The following is a 15,510-nucleotide window of genomic DNA, read 5'->3' on the forward strand; positions in this document are numbered from 1 at the left end:
ACAGCCCCCGCTGGTGGGGCGCTTAAGAGTATCTTCGCCAGGCCCGGAACTTGCAAGCTACCCGCAGCCCCTCGAGGTGACCGTCTCCACCTCTCTGGCTCAGTTTCCCCACCTCCACAAGACGCATGTGTTCTGCAGGGGTCACAAACTGGAGGCCCGCGTGAGAACTGAGGTTCTGGGGGGTGTTTTATTTGGCCCACACGGCTTCTTAAAAATTTTATAATGGAACCAACTTAAAAGGAGGAGATCTCGCAGGAAAAAAACTTGTGATTTTCTCTAGAAGAATCTAATTGCCAACACCAGATGCCAAACCAGAGGATCCCCAATACCACACAGTTCTGGAAACCTAGACTTTTTTCCTGCCCAAAGTCATGAGGTTTGAGGGGACACTTTTGCAGCTGGCCAACAGATTTGCTTCTGGCCCCTCGTCTGAAAAGTGTTTCTTGGTTGTTCTGTGGGTAGGGAACGATGGCGCTCTCTGCCTTTTCACATAGTGGAGGGTGGGGAATTGGGTTAAAACCTCAGGGAGCCTCAGCCTGCCCTGCTAGGGTTCTGGGCCAGGATGTTTTCGCCTCAGCTGGCAGGCCGGCTGCTCACACAGAGGACCCCACCATCTGTTCCCTGAGCCGGTGAGGCAGCCGTCTTCCTCAATCCACACACCTGCCCCAAACTCAGGCCCAGGGACATTGTGTCACCCAAGAATGGCTCTGTCCTGTGTCAAATAGGGGACCCCACTTTCCTCTGCTCTTTTCCGCATTCTCCTTCGGCTCCTTGCCCGTGAGATGAATCAGATGAATCAGCTGCCTACAGCTCAGAGAATCTCTCCTTGGCTGCTGGGTTCCAGCCAAGCCCCAGAGGCCACCAACTGTGCCCATCAGCAGAAGTGGAAGTCGAGGGCTCTCGGCCCGTGGCAGCGCTGCCCTGGAAGGCGGTAGCTGATGACACGGGCTGGCCTCTGATTGCCAATCTAGACGACGCTTTAAAACATCCCATCCCCAGCCGTCCCCTCCGACGCAGCTGTGATTAGTCTGGTCTCCTAGTCTGCGAGGAAAACCTCAGTGGCTGAATAATGATGGCAACGCTGGCCTGCAAGAGTGGAGAGCCTGAGTCCGAGAGGGTCTTTGGGAGCTAGACGAAGTTTTATTCATTCCGTGGGCATGAAATAAAGGCTAATGGGTTGGTCAAGGGGCAGCTGGGGCTTAATGTATGGATAAGAATCACCGGCTGGGTCATTTTCTTTTTCTTTTTTTTTTTTAAGGTTTTATTTATTTATTTGACAGAGATCACAAGTAGGCAGAGAGGCAGGCAGAGAGAGAGGGGGAAGCAGGCTCCCCGCTGAGCAGAGGAACCAATGTGGGGCTCCTTCCCAGGACCCTGAGATCATGACCTGAGCCTAAGGCAGAGGCTTTAACCCACTGAGCCACCCAGGCGCCCCATTTTCTTTTTCTTTTCTTTTCTTTTTTTTTTTTTTTTTCCTAAGAACAGACATGGGGATTGTCGAAATGATTTTTGAGTTCTTAGAAGCAATTTGAATTCTCGATGGAGCCGGGGGCTACGTGTCCACCTGTGGTGGAGACCACGACTCTGATAACAAACCGCTTGGCGTTTGAATCCGTGCTTTAGCTGTGTGACCTTGGACAAGCCTTAACCTCTCTGTGCCTCAGGATCACCGCCTGTAAAGTGGAGAAGATCATAAGGGCCTTCCTCACGGCGTGGCTCTAAAGATCAAATGAGACAGACAATCCACATGAAGCCCTCAGGTCAGTCCCGTGTTTCAAGTCAGAACACAGTAACCGCGATGTATTATTGTCGTATCACTCTGAATGATTTTTTTTTTTCCCCAAGGATAGCACCAAGATTAACATCAGATCTGGTTCTCATGGACAAAAAAAAAAAAAAAAAAAATCCAAATTTCTGCATAGGGGGGTCTGAATTGATGAGCTCATGTGTGCACTTTGCTTTGCTCCCAGCCCTCGTCGCCGTAAATCCGATCAGCCTGGCAGAGAGGTGTAGCTCTCAGCGACAAAAGCCTGCTGCGGGGTAGGCGGCCCGGCCAGCCCTTGGCAGAGGAGGGCAGGGGCCCAGCCACAGTGGAGTGGGGCTTTTGTGCAGTGCCCACGGGCCCAAGGAATTTGTGTATTCAGCTGGCTTCCCCGATCGTTCGCAGGGGGAGCTGAAACATCAGAATCCAATTTTTTGTCACCTTGTGAAATTCTGAGCCTGCATTCTGGTTACGATGGTAGCATCAGAGCACAGCGGACACGTGGGGTGATGGCTGTTGCTGGGTTACTCCTTGTAAGTTCAAACAGTTCCACATGCTGAATGACAACATATTTGCCGTGACCTGGGTAAATTAAACCGATGCTTCCTGCCTAGGTAGACTTTGACGTGATTCAGTACATCTGCTTCTGATGAAGGACTACCTCACTCGCTAAAGCAGGAAATAAAAACACACAGCTCTACCTTGCCAGTGGTTTTCCTTCTTCCTTCCCCTCCTCCCTCCCTTCCCCCCCCCGTCTCCCCTTCCCCATCCCCTTCTCCCTTCCTTCCCTCCTCCCCTCCCCCCTCCAGTCCTCCCACCCTTCCTCCCTCCCTTTCCCCCTCCCCTCCTCTCCCTCTTCCTTTCCCTTCTACTTTCTTCTTCTCTCCCCTTCTTCCTTTCTTCCTCCCCTCCCTCTTCCTTCCTTCCGCCCCTGCCTTTTCCTTCTTTCCTCCCTCCCTCCTCCCTTCTTCTCTCTTCCATCCTTTCATCTTTCCTATCTTCCTTTTCTTTTCCCTGTCATTTTTTTTTCCTAAGAGGAGAAACAGCAGTGCTGAGCTGCTCTGTGTTCTTGGCGCCAGACCCCATTCCCTGTGTGTACACAGTCCGAGTCCTGTGTCCAAACATAAGACAGAAATGTGAGGGGGGGGCCAGGCAGAGGAAGGGATTTGACAGGTCTTCTGCATCCCAAATCTCCAAGATGCAAAGGTAAAGTCAGGCTCTTTTCTTAAAGGTTAAATTTCACATTTTAATTGCCTCACGTGGAGGCTGCTCTGAGCTGGGCTCCCACAGTTGGCTTGGCAGCCCTCCCAGTTCATGGAGGCTTAGGGCTGTGGAGCGCCTCCCTCCTCCCTCCAGCTCCGTGAGAACTGGGGCACTGACAACACACACCAAGGAGTTGAACACTAGGTGAGTCTGCGGTGTTAGCGGGATCTCGTTCTGACCCCACATGCTTGCACCGAGTGGAGGCTCATTGCAGCTACTGTCACTGGGTGACAAGCCACTCTAGGACGTGGTGGCTTAAAAGGACAATTATTACAGTCTCTTGGGTTCTGCAGGTTGACTGGACTCAGCTGGATGGTTCTCACTTGGGGTCTCTCAAGCCGTTGCTGCCAGATAGCGGCTGGGGCTGGAGTCTTCCAGAAGCTCAGCTGGGCTGACTTCCAAGATGGCGCATGCACGGGGCTGGTGGCTGGTGGGAGCTCAGCTGAGACTGTCCATCCCAGCATCTACACGTGACCTTTCCTTGTGATTTGGGCATCTCTTGCTGTGGCGACTGAATTCCGCGGTTATCCTAAGAGAGAGCCCAGGAAGTTGAACATTCCAAGAATGAACATTCAAGAAGAGATATTCCAAAGGCATTAGGTAGAAGCTGCCTGACCATCACTCACCCAGCCTGGAATTCACGTAAGTGTCACTTTCTCTGGGATCGACTGGTCAAAGGAGTCACAGAGCCCACCCAGATTCAAGGGGAGAGGACACAGTCTCCAACTCTCAATGGGAGGAGTGCCAAAGAATCCAGAGCATGTATTGTAAAACTTCTACAAACGTTAAAAAACAACACCAACGGGGCACCTGGGTGGCTCAGTGGGTTAAGCCTCTGCCTTCGGCTCAGGTCATGATCTCGGGATCCTGGGATCGAGCCCCGCATCGGGCTCTCTGCTCAGCAGGGAGCCTGCTTCCTCCCCTCTCTCTGCCTGCCTCTCTGCCTACTTGTGATCTCTGTCTGTCAAATAAATAAAATCTTAAAAAAAAACACCAACAACACCAACAACTCTGCTCATTGCCTTTAACTCAAAGGTCCTGTTTACCCTAAAGTCTAAACTACCCTCTCTTGGCTACCGATGCTAGTATCTGGAGGGGAAACGGGAACATTTGAGGGGAAGAATGAATGGCACATTTCACTTCTCAGCTTCCAGTTGTCCTTCTAGAGCACAGGTGACAACCCAGAACCCCCCAGGGGGAGTGAAGCCTGAAATGGGTTTTAAAAACTTGATCCAATATTTTAAAAGTTGGAGATGCCACATAAAACTGAGTTTGTAGCATCTCTTAAAAAGTTAGATCTGGGGCGCCTGGGTAGCTCAATTGGTTAAGCGGCTGCTTTCAGCTCAGGTCATGATCCCAGGGTAATAGGATCGAGCCCCACATTGGACTCCCTGCTCAGTGGAGAGCCTGCGTCCCCCTCTCCCTCTGTCTGCCACTCTGCCTACTTGTGCTCTCTCTAATATCTCCCTGTCAAATAAATGAAATCTTAAAAAAAAAAAAGTCAGACCTGACACTCTAGACCTGGCACTCCCTCAAGGCAACAACAACTGGAGCGGAATGGTGGCCACCTCCTTGGCATGAGCCACTGTGCATGGGAGAGCCCAGGGAGCCACAGTCCCCACCCATCCCTATCACCCTCAGCACTGGGATTGGATGTTAGTGCCCATTCATCTGTACCACTACACTGGTTTGGTTTTTTTCCCTTGCTTTTGTTTTTGTTTTAGTTAGGAAAACATTTCTCTCTGTACTACGTCTTTATCAGAAGTTGGAGAATACAATACTAAACCAATAGGACCACGTATCCAACATGGATGGGGAAAGGCATAAATAACTTCCTGTAGTAGGGGCACCTGGATGACTCAGTCGGTTGGGCATCTGACTCTTGATTTCGACTCGGGTTATGATCTCGGGGTCGTGGGATCAAGCCCCTCATCGGGCTCCCACACTGGACATGGAGCCTACTTAAGATTCTCTCTCTCTCTCCCTCTGCCCCCCCCCACCCCGTTCTCTCTAAAAACAAAACAAAACAGTGCAACACCAAACTTCCTATGGTGTGGTTAATACACGCCAAAGGGAATCTGTGTTAACTTTCCTCCCATTCCTTTCTCTCTCCCTCCTTCCTCTCCTTCTTCTGTCTCCTTCTTTCTGTCTCTTCTTCCATCCCTTCTTCCACCCCTCTTCCCCCTGCCCCGTTCTCCTTCTCTTCTTCTCTCTTTCTCTTTCTTCCAGTAGTTTGCGGGACAATGGAGAGACCTGATCAACTCTTGTCGATCGCCCTGAGTTGATTTCACTTCTAGTCAAATGCTATTACTTGAGTTAAAACAGTTTTTCTCTGTCCTGCTGTCTGTCTTTTACCTGACAGCCAACAAAATAAACATTCAGGACCTCAAAACACTATCTTTGGTATAATAGACACATCAAAGGCCTCCTGGACAAGCCTAATGTGGTTTCCCCAACGAAGTGGGTGGTCTGCCCTCCCCAGGCAGAGGCCCTTGGCCAGCCGGGCCCTAGGCCGTTATGGCTATGTTTATGTTCCAGGCCAGGAGAGGAGGCTATTCCAGAAAACCACTCTGACTGCTCGTGCCAAGTGCAGCCAACTAGGAGACAATGGATATGCGTTTTTATTGTTTCTTTTTGTTCTGTCTTGTTTCACCTCTCCATGCTCGGCTTGGGACCCTTCTGTTCCATCCACCATTTCAGCCTTTTTCTGATCGTTTCTGGAGACGTCTGGTTTTTTCCTCCTCCACCTACCCCCAGCCCCCGCCCAGTCCAGTTCTTTCTTTTCCTCTCCCCTACCCCCACCCAGAAGTGTGAGCCCAACCCCTGCCCCTGGTTCATAGCTCTTTGGTCCTGTTTCATCATTGTAGAAGACCATTTTTGCAAATGCTTGTATTCTTTTACCATACACAAACGTCTTCAGAACTTTCCTCCTGGATTTCTTCGAAGAGGAGGAGTTCTTTTGGGAGGGAACCTTGGAGCATCCAAGTCCTAAGTAGTCTTAAGAAGAACAAGGTGGGAAGAGCCCCCGGAAGGCAAAGCCCCCATCTTCCTGGGACCAGGAGCCCTGCAGCCACACCCAGCACATACTATGACACAGAGGAGCCAAGGACAGGAGGGGGGGGGGGTGGGCACTGCTCACTTGTCCTCATGTCAAGAAAACAAATGTTTGGGCAGCAGATTTCCCTTCAAGAATGTTCCGATTTGGGAAGGAAGCATTTTTCTGAATCATTTCCTCAGGGGAAACCGCTCAGCTATCTCAGGGAAGAAAATATTCCTCCTTCTGAGCCCAGTGTGCCACTTTGACTCATAGAGAGATGTACCTGTGTGTTAATGAAACTGCTTCCGACTCCTGCGGAAATCAGTTTGCACGCATGTGTGTGCATGCGCATGTGTGTGTGTGCGCGCAGGAGTCTGCCTGCACGTGTGTGTGTGTGAGTCTGCATTTGTGCATGCACAGGTATCTGCGTATTCACGGTGGTATGCAGGCGTCAACCTGTGTGTGTGTGTGTGTGTGTGTGTGTGTGTACACACGTGCACTTGTGAATCCTAACAGATCGCAGAGACGCCTCAATAGAAAGAGGAAGAAGGCAAAGGCTGTACTGGAAGCCTGCTGAAGGGTGGGCATTCGGGGCCTCAGGGGATTCTGCACAGGACCCTCCCTTCCACGCCTCTGTCACAGCTGAGACCCCCCAGGCGTGGGACACTAGGAAAACATTCCACGTGTTCCCGTGCCCATCGCTGGCGGAGTCAGGTCAGACAGTCCCCCTCCTGCATGCCCCCTGCCACAGCGGGTCCCGCGGGTCCCTCACGCCCCTGCTGCCCCTCCCTAGCCCTGCTCAGAGCCTCCCTAGACTCTGCACTGCCACCCTAAGTCTGGGCATTTCCTATTTTATAACATAAAGAATTCGAGAATTAGGGAGTTGACCAAAAAGGAAATTATTTGAACTCCAAGATTTGGAGCAGGGACCCTTTATTTTCTGAGCGTCGGTGTCCTCAATGACATGAAGATCACCAGGCCCCTTCCTCGAAGAAGTCAGCGTGTGTGGATCTGGTTAGTAGACACGTGTAAAACTAGCCTGTTACACGGGCTGAAGCCAAGGAGGAGGGGCGGGGAGTAATAGGAAACAGAATTTGTCTCCAACACCTGCCTTCACACCTGCAACCATCAGCTCCCCCTTCTCTATTCCTTGACATCTTTACAAGCTCTCACACCTCCCAGTACCTCTGGGGATTTAATTGCCCAGACCGATTCTCTCAGGCCTGGCCTGAGACCCTGGGACCCATGCTGGGGACTGGGGATGCACTTGCCCTGTTTCCATTTCATCCTTCCTCTAGTCCATCCCCTTGGCTCTTTCTGGGCCCTCCCCTCCTCTTTCTCTCCCTCCCTCCCTCCCTCCCTCCTTCCCCCCCTTCCTTCCATCTCTGACACACTGGCATCTTCGGGGGAGAAATGGGAGAGAAGAATGCAGTTATACCTGACGGGCCCTCCCATAATCCCATGATAGGCTCTCTCCAGAAGGGCTCGGATGATGCCCTCTCATGGGGCATATTTATGAGGGCTTGGGAGGCCCCAGCTCACCTCACCAGGCACCCGTCAATTCCAGCCCACCGTGGCTCATCCCATGGCCTCTTGTTGCTGCCCCCTCCCCAGGAGGTAGCTTACCTTCAGCAGGACATGCTCGGTCGCCCTTGCCACTCCAAGCTCTGGGAGTCAAGTCTTGCTACCCGTCTTGCCCTCTCTCCCTCACCAGCCATCATGGGGTCTTCTAGCTACCCGTCCTCCTTCCAGATTCTCCAGGCGGGAAGCAGGGGCTGTTCTCTGCTCTCCTGGGCACCCAGCCTCCTAGGGCCAAGTCAGGCCCTCCCAGGAATCGCAGGGCACTTGTGGGGGTGTGACTCATCAGCTCAGATCACACGTCTGAGGACGGTTGCCAGCCACCCCTTCTTGCAGGTTCTCATTGCACAGGTGACAACAGTCTTCCTGAAGATCCTGATTTGGCTGGTGGCGGGGGGGGGGGGGGGGGGGGGGGGTAGTGATCGGAAGTGAAATGTGGGAAGGGCAGGAAAAATACCACAACGCCTCCCTCCAGGTGAATCCCCACCCCCACCCGCAGGAACACACCTGTGTCACTCTCACATTTCAAGGTGGCCCGATCACACAGGCTCACAGCTGTGGGAGGGAGAGGTTTACCGGACACGTTTGCACTCGCACACCTCTCTAGAGATCCCACGGTTGGAGGCAAAGTTGAGTGTATGGTTGAGAGTTGAAAGTGCAGGCTGAGGAACAGGGTCTGAACCCATAGCATCTGAGAAAACACCAGGGGCCAGGTAAGCACTAAGGGTCTTCAGAAGACCAAACGGAAGGGGGAGGAAGGCAAGCTAGCTGTGAATGTGGCACTAGGAGAAGGTAAGCCTCCAAGAAATTCTTCAAAACCAACAAAAGGAAAAAAAGAAGAAGATTGGAAGAACAATTTCCATATTATTCATAGATTTCAAAAATCTGAATTCTAGGGCCTGACCCTAATTCCAAAGTTCTATGGACCAGAATCCACGCAACTCAGTCTATTGCCAACCCTTTTCTTCATTTGATGAACACGAAGCCCTTATTTTCAAATGGAATTTGCTGAGGAAACAGGACCCACTTTGGAGACATTGGGTAGGGCCAGCCGTATAATCCAACACTGTTTGCAGAACACCAAAGCCCCCAGAGCTGACTAAAGAGACTTCAGCTGAGGGAGCCACAGCCGGGGCAGGGCCTCTGGAGGAGTGGTAACCAAGAGTCTCAAAGACAGAAGCCGGAGTCAGGGCCTGCTAGCTCGCCAGGCCACACATCCACACTTCGGCCTGGCAAAGATCAGTGTTCATCAGCCCTCCGACTGAGCAGACCCACTAAGCTCCCTGGGTCCCGATTTCAAAGCGGTAAGAAGGGGCCTCGCTTCAGCCGACTGTCAGTGCCCCCTGTCCCTCAGCTCTGGCCAGAAGGTGCGGTCTCAGAGCCGCTGAGCAGGGCTGTGGGAGGAAACAAAGAAAAAGGGGGTGGGCCCTCGTGGAGGGCCTCACCCCTGCATCCCAACCTCACAGCCACGGAGCAGCCCGGAGAGACAGAAAGGCCTTAAATGCTATGCCTCTCTTGCTCATCCCAGAGATGTAGGGAGTAGAGGGCACCAGGTTTGAACACTGTTTTCTTCCAGAGCCCAAGTCAATTACTACACCAACTGTCTTCCCAGACTCTTTAAAGGAATCCTCAGCAGCACTTTCTTACTTGCCTTCAGCAAAGCCACGCGCTCAAAAAATACAACACCACACACATACACACACACACACACACACACACACACACACACACACACCCAGCATTGACCATTTTAAGGCATATTTTTCCGTAATTCCCTCATAATACCAAAAATCATTCAAAGCCACTTTACTGTCAGAAAAGAAATATCTATGCATACAATTAGATCATTTAAGCCAAATGCCTTTTTAACAACATTTCCCAATTAAATATTCAGCAGAGATAATGTTAAGTCTGACGCATTACATCCAGTTTAAAAAAAAAAATCGGAGATGAAAGAATCCAAAATGTGGAATATAAAAAATTAAAATGAAAGTACCGCAGCATCCGACGTGTGTCCGTAAGGGCAGAACCACAGGTCAAAGTCACATCTCTCCGGATTTGCTGGCATTTAACTAGATGCAAAATGTCAGCACAGAAAATGGCTTGTTCAATGCAAATATTAACAAGACAGGAGTGTGTCCATGTGTAAATGGAGCTTCAGCCTGCCACGGCCTTTCTGGCTCACGGTTCACAGGCAGTCCGAGGTAGGAAAGGAACTTGTTTTTGCTGATTGTCACCGTCTTCCCTGGGGGTGGGGGGGTGAAGCTGCAGGACATTTGTTTCATGGAAGAAAGGGAAGGGCTGATTCAAGAACCACTGAGTAAAATGGTTTTGTTTGCCTGTAGTGGGCTCAGTGTATCCTATCTTATCCTATCCTATCCTACCATTCTTCTCTTCTCTTCTCTTCTCTTCTCTTCTCTTCTCTTCTCTTCTCTTCTCTTCTCTTCTCTTCCCTCCCATGCTGTCCCATCCCAACCTATCCTACCCTATCCTGTTGTATCCATGCCATCCCATCCCATCCTATCCTACCATACTTCTCTTCTCTTTTCTTCTCATCTCTTCTCTTCTACTTCTACTTCTATCCTATCCTATCCTATCCTATCCTATCCTATCCTATCCCACCACACCCCTATTCTATCCTATCCTACCATAATTCTATTCTATTCTATTCTATTCTATTCTATTCTATTCTATTCCATCCTATCCTATTCTATTCTATCCTACCATACTCCTATTTTATCCTAGCCTAGCCTACCCTACTCTATTCTTACTCTAGTCTGTTCTTATTCTATATGTTCTATTCTATTATTCTACTATCTATTCTATTATTCTACTCTATTCTATTTTGATTTTTTTTCTGCACACATTCAGAGGAGACTGACACTTAGTAACCTTAATTTTGCCAAGACAAGGGAGAAGGCAGAAGACTAAGAAAACTTTTTTCCCTCTCCACTGCATAAAGGAGGCTTGGTGGTAGCTCAAAGCTGCACATTTAGCTTTCTGTCCTTACTCTGCTCTGCACAGAGTACCCGCAGAAAGATCCTACTGACACCTTCCCCAGCTCCCTGCATTTGCAGTCTTGCTCTGAAAAAGGAAGCTTACATGTGAGTCTGATTCAGTGACAGGTGGAAAGCTTCGTGCCACTCTTTCAAATAGAAGGAGGCTGGATTTAAGGGACATGGAGGAGTGGTATCCGCCTGCCCTCCTCTGAGGTGGCATTTGGGTGAATCCATGGCCGGCAGCAATCAGACCTTCAGTCCGGCAGCCTCCGAAACCAGATGCCCTCGGCCCCCTGCGAATGGATTGGCTGGCTCTTCGAGCTCAACGGAGACGTAAATCTACAAACTTGGATGACTAAGCAGACTAATGCAGAGTGAGGCCAAACATTCCCATTAGTCTGACTATCACTTTCTCTGTGTATGAGCAAATGGCATGGGCAGTCACATTAGTGGGCAGTGGCTTGGTGTTTAGAAGGGACACTGGCTCCGCGGGAGCATTAAAGGAATTGCTGGAGCCATACTGGGTGGCCCATTCACCAGGTTGCCGGTAAAGTGGCCGAACCAGTCTTGGAAAGCACATAAAATCAGAGGGCAGCTGGGGAACCAGACCAAAGCCAGAGAGAGCCCCAGTTTCTACGCCAACAATGACATTCAGCTCCTTGATCGCGGGCGTCTGCTGGAAATGATGCTCAGTCTCGGCGGCTGTTGCCAAAAAGAATTCCCAGCTGCCCCTGGCTCCAGATTCCAATCTACGGCAGGTGTACCTGACTGGCTGAGCCTGAGTGCCCTTGACCTACCACGAGGCGTGTTGGAGAGGCGATCGTCCTCGTTCGGGTTTCTCCATGAGATAATTCTGCGATAAGGCCTGAAATGCAAGTAGTGTCCTTGAGAAGTGATCCCTGGAAGTACCAGCAGGGAAGTGAGCTAGGAAAAGGCAAAAGCCAATAAAGGACACAGGAAGAAGCAGGTCACCGCTGTGGACAACTGGGGCTCCTTCTTCCCAGGCACCTCTGGGAGGCAGTATAGACCCTCTTGGGGTTGTCTTACCTGAGGAGCGAGTCCACCAGAGTTTGGATCCACCAATCCCCACCTGTCTTTGGTTGAGGGTGGCCTTCCCCCTCCCCTGGGGAAGATGTCAACGTCCCTGCCAGTGCAGCCCGCACTGTATGGAGTCACGTGCACTTCCGTTGGCGCATACAGGAGCCGTGAGTTCCAAGTGCTTATGCGTGGGCACAAGAGCATCTGCTCTAGCAAGTGCCGTGCATTTTTAGCTGCTCGAGTGACAGGGGCCTCTGCCTCCTTCGTAGATTCAGAGAAAGGGGCTTCAGACGCCAGGTGACCAAAAATGTGGCAACACTGGCTACAAGTGGCTCCAAACTCCCCTTTGCTCGCTCTCTCCGTCTACTGTGCCTCCCACCCCTCCTGCCCCAGAACCATGGGAGCAGCTGCTTTTTTTAAGATGGTCACTGTGCCCTGCTAATTGGTCCAGAGTGGCACCTGACCCTGAAAAACGTTGGCATGTGACATGCGGGAAGTACATGGAGGGGAGTTCTTGGAGTATGCGCTGGTGGGAAAAGTGAAGGAAGCCGGACTGGGCCAAGGAAGAATGACCAAGAAGCCTCAGCCGACCCTGGGGATTTGGAGCTGAGGGGGCCTCTCAGAACTGCCCCAAATTGGGGTGAGGGCCTTGGGCCTGTGTACCCCTAGACCATCAATCATTGGATGCAGGCTGCCCTGGGAAGGGAGCTGAGGCAGCTCCCTGCGGGGACAGACAGTTAAGACCTTCATACCACTGGTTGCCTTGGCAGCTTGGGGCAGGGCCGGGGGGAGGTTCAGTCCCGCGGTCCTGAACAGGAGCCTGGGTAGCACACTGTGGCAGCCATTACCGTAACCTCACGAAACCTGTCTTGGAAAAGCCTGGGTGACGACTCTCTCCTTGCAGAAGGGACACCTTGCCTAGCGAGTCAGAACCATGGACAGGCCTCTCTCGTTTTATTTGCTGCCCTTTGCGTCGCTTCAGATATTGTGTTTTTTTCTTTCTTTTTTTTTTTTTTCAAAATTGGAAGTTCGAAATAAAATAAAAATGGAAAGTTCGTGGCAACGCTGCGTCAAGCAAGTCTGTCGGCATCATTTTCTCAACAGCATTTGCTCACTTCAGGTCTCTGGGTCACATATTGGTCATTCTCGCAGTATTTCAAACTTTGTCATTATTGTTATATTGGGTTACAACGACCTGTGGTCAGCGATTAGGACTCACTGAAAGCTCAGATGATGGTTCACATTCTTTAGTCATAAAGTATTTTTCACTTAAGTTCTGGGCATCATTTTTATTAGACACACTGCCATTGCACACTTCCCAGACTATGGGATAGAGTAAATATAACCCTCATACGCACTGAGAAACCAGAAAGTTCGTTTGACTCGCTTTATCGTGATATTGACTTTACCATGGTGGTCTGGACCTAAAGCTACCATATCTCCAAGACATGCCTGACCTGAAAGCTCGATGCTTAGTACTCTGCAAGCATCATCCTCCATTATCCCTGTCTGAGATTGGAACGGCATCCCCATATTGCAGACGGAGAAACTGGAGCTTAAAGCCTTAAGGAACTGGTTGAGGATCATCACAGATAACAATTGGCAGCGCTGAGATTCAAAACACACCTCCCAAGTCTGGAGCTGGTGTCTTTAGCCTCTTTACCAAGGCTGGGACTTGGAAGAAGCAAGAGAGTCACCTGGGACCCACTCAGCATCAAGTACGGACACTGACCATCCACGACCTTGGCAGTAAGTGTTTCCTTAACTTACTTTCCTTTTCCACTTAACTTTCCTAACTAGTCTCACCTGAGTCCCGGAGCCCTGCTCTTGGCCACTGGGTAGGGGAAACCCGCATGCTCAAGGATCCTGGGCCGGGCCCTCTGCCCTGGAGTTGCTCAGTGATCCCCACCAGCCTCTGCATCCAGGTCTCATTTTTCTGGAAGTCTCCATGCCTGACTAGCTGCTGCTTCTCCTTCCTCTTCCTCTTCCTCTTCCTCTTCTTTTCTTTTTTTCCAGATAGAGCACAAGACAAGGGATGTAGATTTATTAATTTAGCTTTTCCTCATTCCCGGTCTCATCTCAGGGCTGCCTCCCAGAGCATGATCCTTCTGACCTTAGGCTGGCATTTTGGAGCTCAGGCCCTCTCCAGTCAGCCCTGGCCGCTCCCTTTCTATGTCTGAAGAATCCTCAGACCTCCTGCCACCAGCAGCACATCGCACTGTGGTGGTCCCCGGCCCACCTCTCTCCCTTCTGGACCGGGTTCCTGCAGACCCAGCGGTGGATTGCAGCCCTCATCCCCACCCACACCCAAGGGTGCTCAAGATCTATTTCTTGGGTGAAGATTGACTGACCCTCTCTAGAGTCTAGCTCAGGTGACACTGCTGTCCCAGCAGAAGTGAAAATCCTTCCTTCCGTCTGTTTCTAAATGCTAGAAGGGCATCCCTACTTTTGGGGGGGAAGCCACAAGGATTTAAGGGGGTTCCCTAGCAACGTGGTCTAAAGGGCTGTAGGTTGTTTAATGTCTTCCTGCACCATGAATTCTGCACTTTGCACTGACTCAGCAAATCGGTACGAATTTAGGCTACTGACAAGGACCTTAGAAACAATGTGTCTTCTGCAGGTTTAAGAAAGGTGAGAACTTGAAAGCAGTCTTAAGTCTGAGATCCTAACCTCCACAATCCAGGGCCTCTAAAGATAGACTACAGCAGCACGTGTGGGCTTCCTGCCTCTGGTACCCCTGCCCGAGGGCTCCAGGCCTGCCTCGGAGTGCCAGCCTAGAGATTCTGCAACCCGCACCTGCCCCTCGCCCTGTATTTCCCTTGCAGTAAGAAATCCCCAAAGCACGCCATCTCTGGGCAACCCTCCAACCCTGGGGGCAGTTTTGTTCATCTCCCTCAGTGTGGTGTGGTGGAGCGAGCAGGCTTTGGCATTAGAAGCCTTGACTGTGACCCTGGCTTGGCCATTTACTGACTATGACTCAGCATTTCCCAAAGAAGTTCCACTGAGTGTGAGGGTTCTAGGACACAGTAAGCAGGAATAGTGTATCAGGCGGCTGTTGCCACTGATGATGATGCTGTGTAATGAGCAACCCCCAAACTCAGGTGCAAATGATGATTAGAATTGATTTTTCACTCATGCGTCTGCCAGTTGGCTGGGGTGGCTCTGCTCCACGTGTCTTATTCTGGGGTCCAGTATGGAGGGCTGGCAGCCCCCTAGGGCATGTTCTTCTCACAGAGAATGGAAAAGCACAAAAGACAAACGGAAACACGTGATGTCCCTTAATGTCTAGGCTTGAGGTTGGCGCACCGTCACCTCCACTGGCCAAAGCAAGCCACGTGGCCAAGTCTTTCATCAGAGGGGACAAGGAAGTTTACTCTTTCCGTGCAAGTTTAGAGAGAGGGAGCAGATTCTGTCACACAATGATTTCTTTTGCTGCAAGTTGCATGGGGAAAATGTTCAATGGTCAAGCAAGTTGGGGAAATGTGTGTATGTTTTTTTAAGTGAAAAAGAAGGGCGTCTGGGTGGCTTAATCAGTCGAGGGTCTGACTCTTGGTTTTGGCTCAGATCATGACCTCAAGGTTGTGGGATCGAGCCCCACATCAGACTCTGTGCTCAGCAGGGATTCTGCTTGAAATTCTCTTCCTCTCTCCTTCTGCCCCTCCCCTGCTCACATTCTCGCGCATGTGCTTGCTCTCTCTCTCGCTCTCTCTCTCAGACAAATAAATAAATCTTTTAAAAAAGTGTAAAAGAGTTGAGATTTCAGGCATGGGGGACTGTCAATTTCCTTAAGAAAGTGAAACAGTTGTCAGAGCCTTTAATGTATATGTTATATG

This window comes from Enhydra lutris, unplaced genomic scaffold (assembly GCF_002288905.1).
Source record: "Enhydra lutris kenyoni isolate GAN:26980312 unplaced genomic scaffold, ASM228890v2 scaffoldscaffold23, whole genome shotgun sequence".
Lineage (NCBI taxonomy): Eukaryota > Metazoa > Chordata > Mammalia > Carnivora > Mustelidae > Enhydra > Enhydra lutris.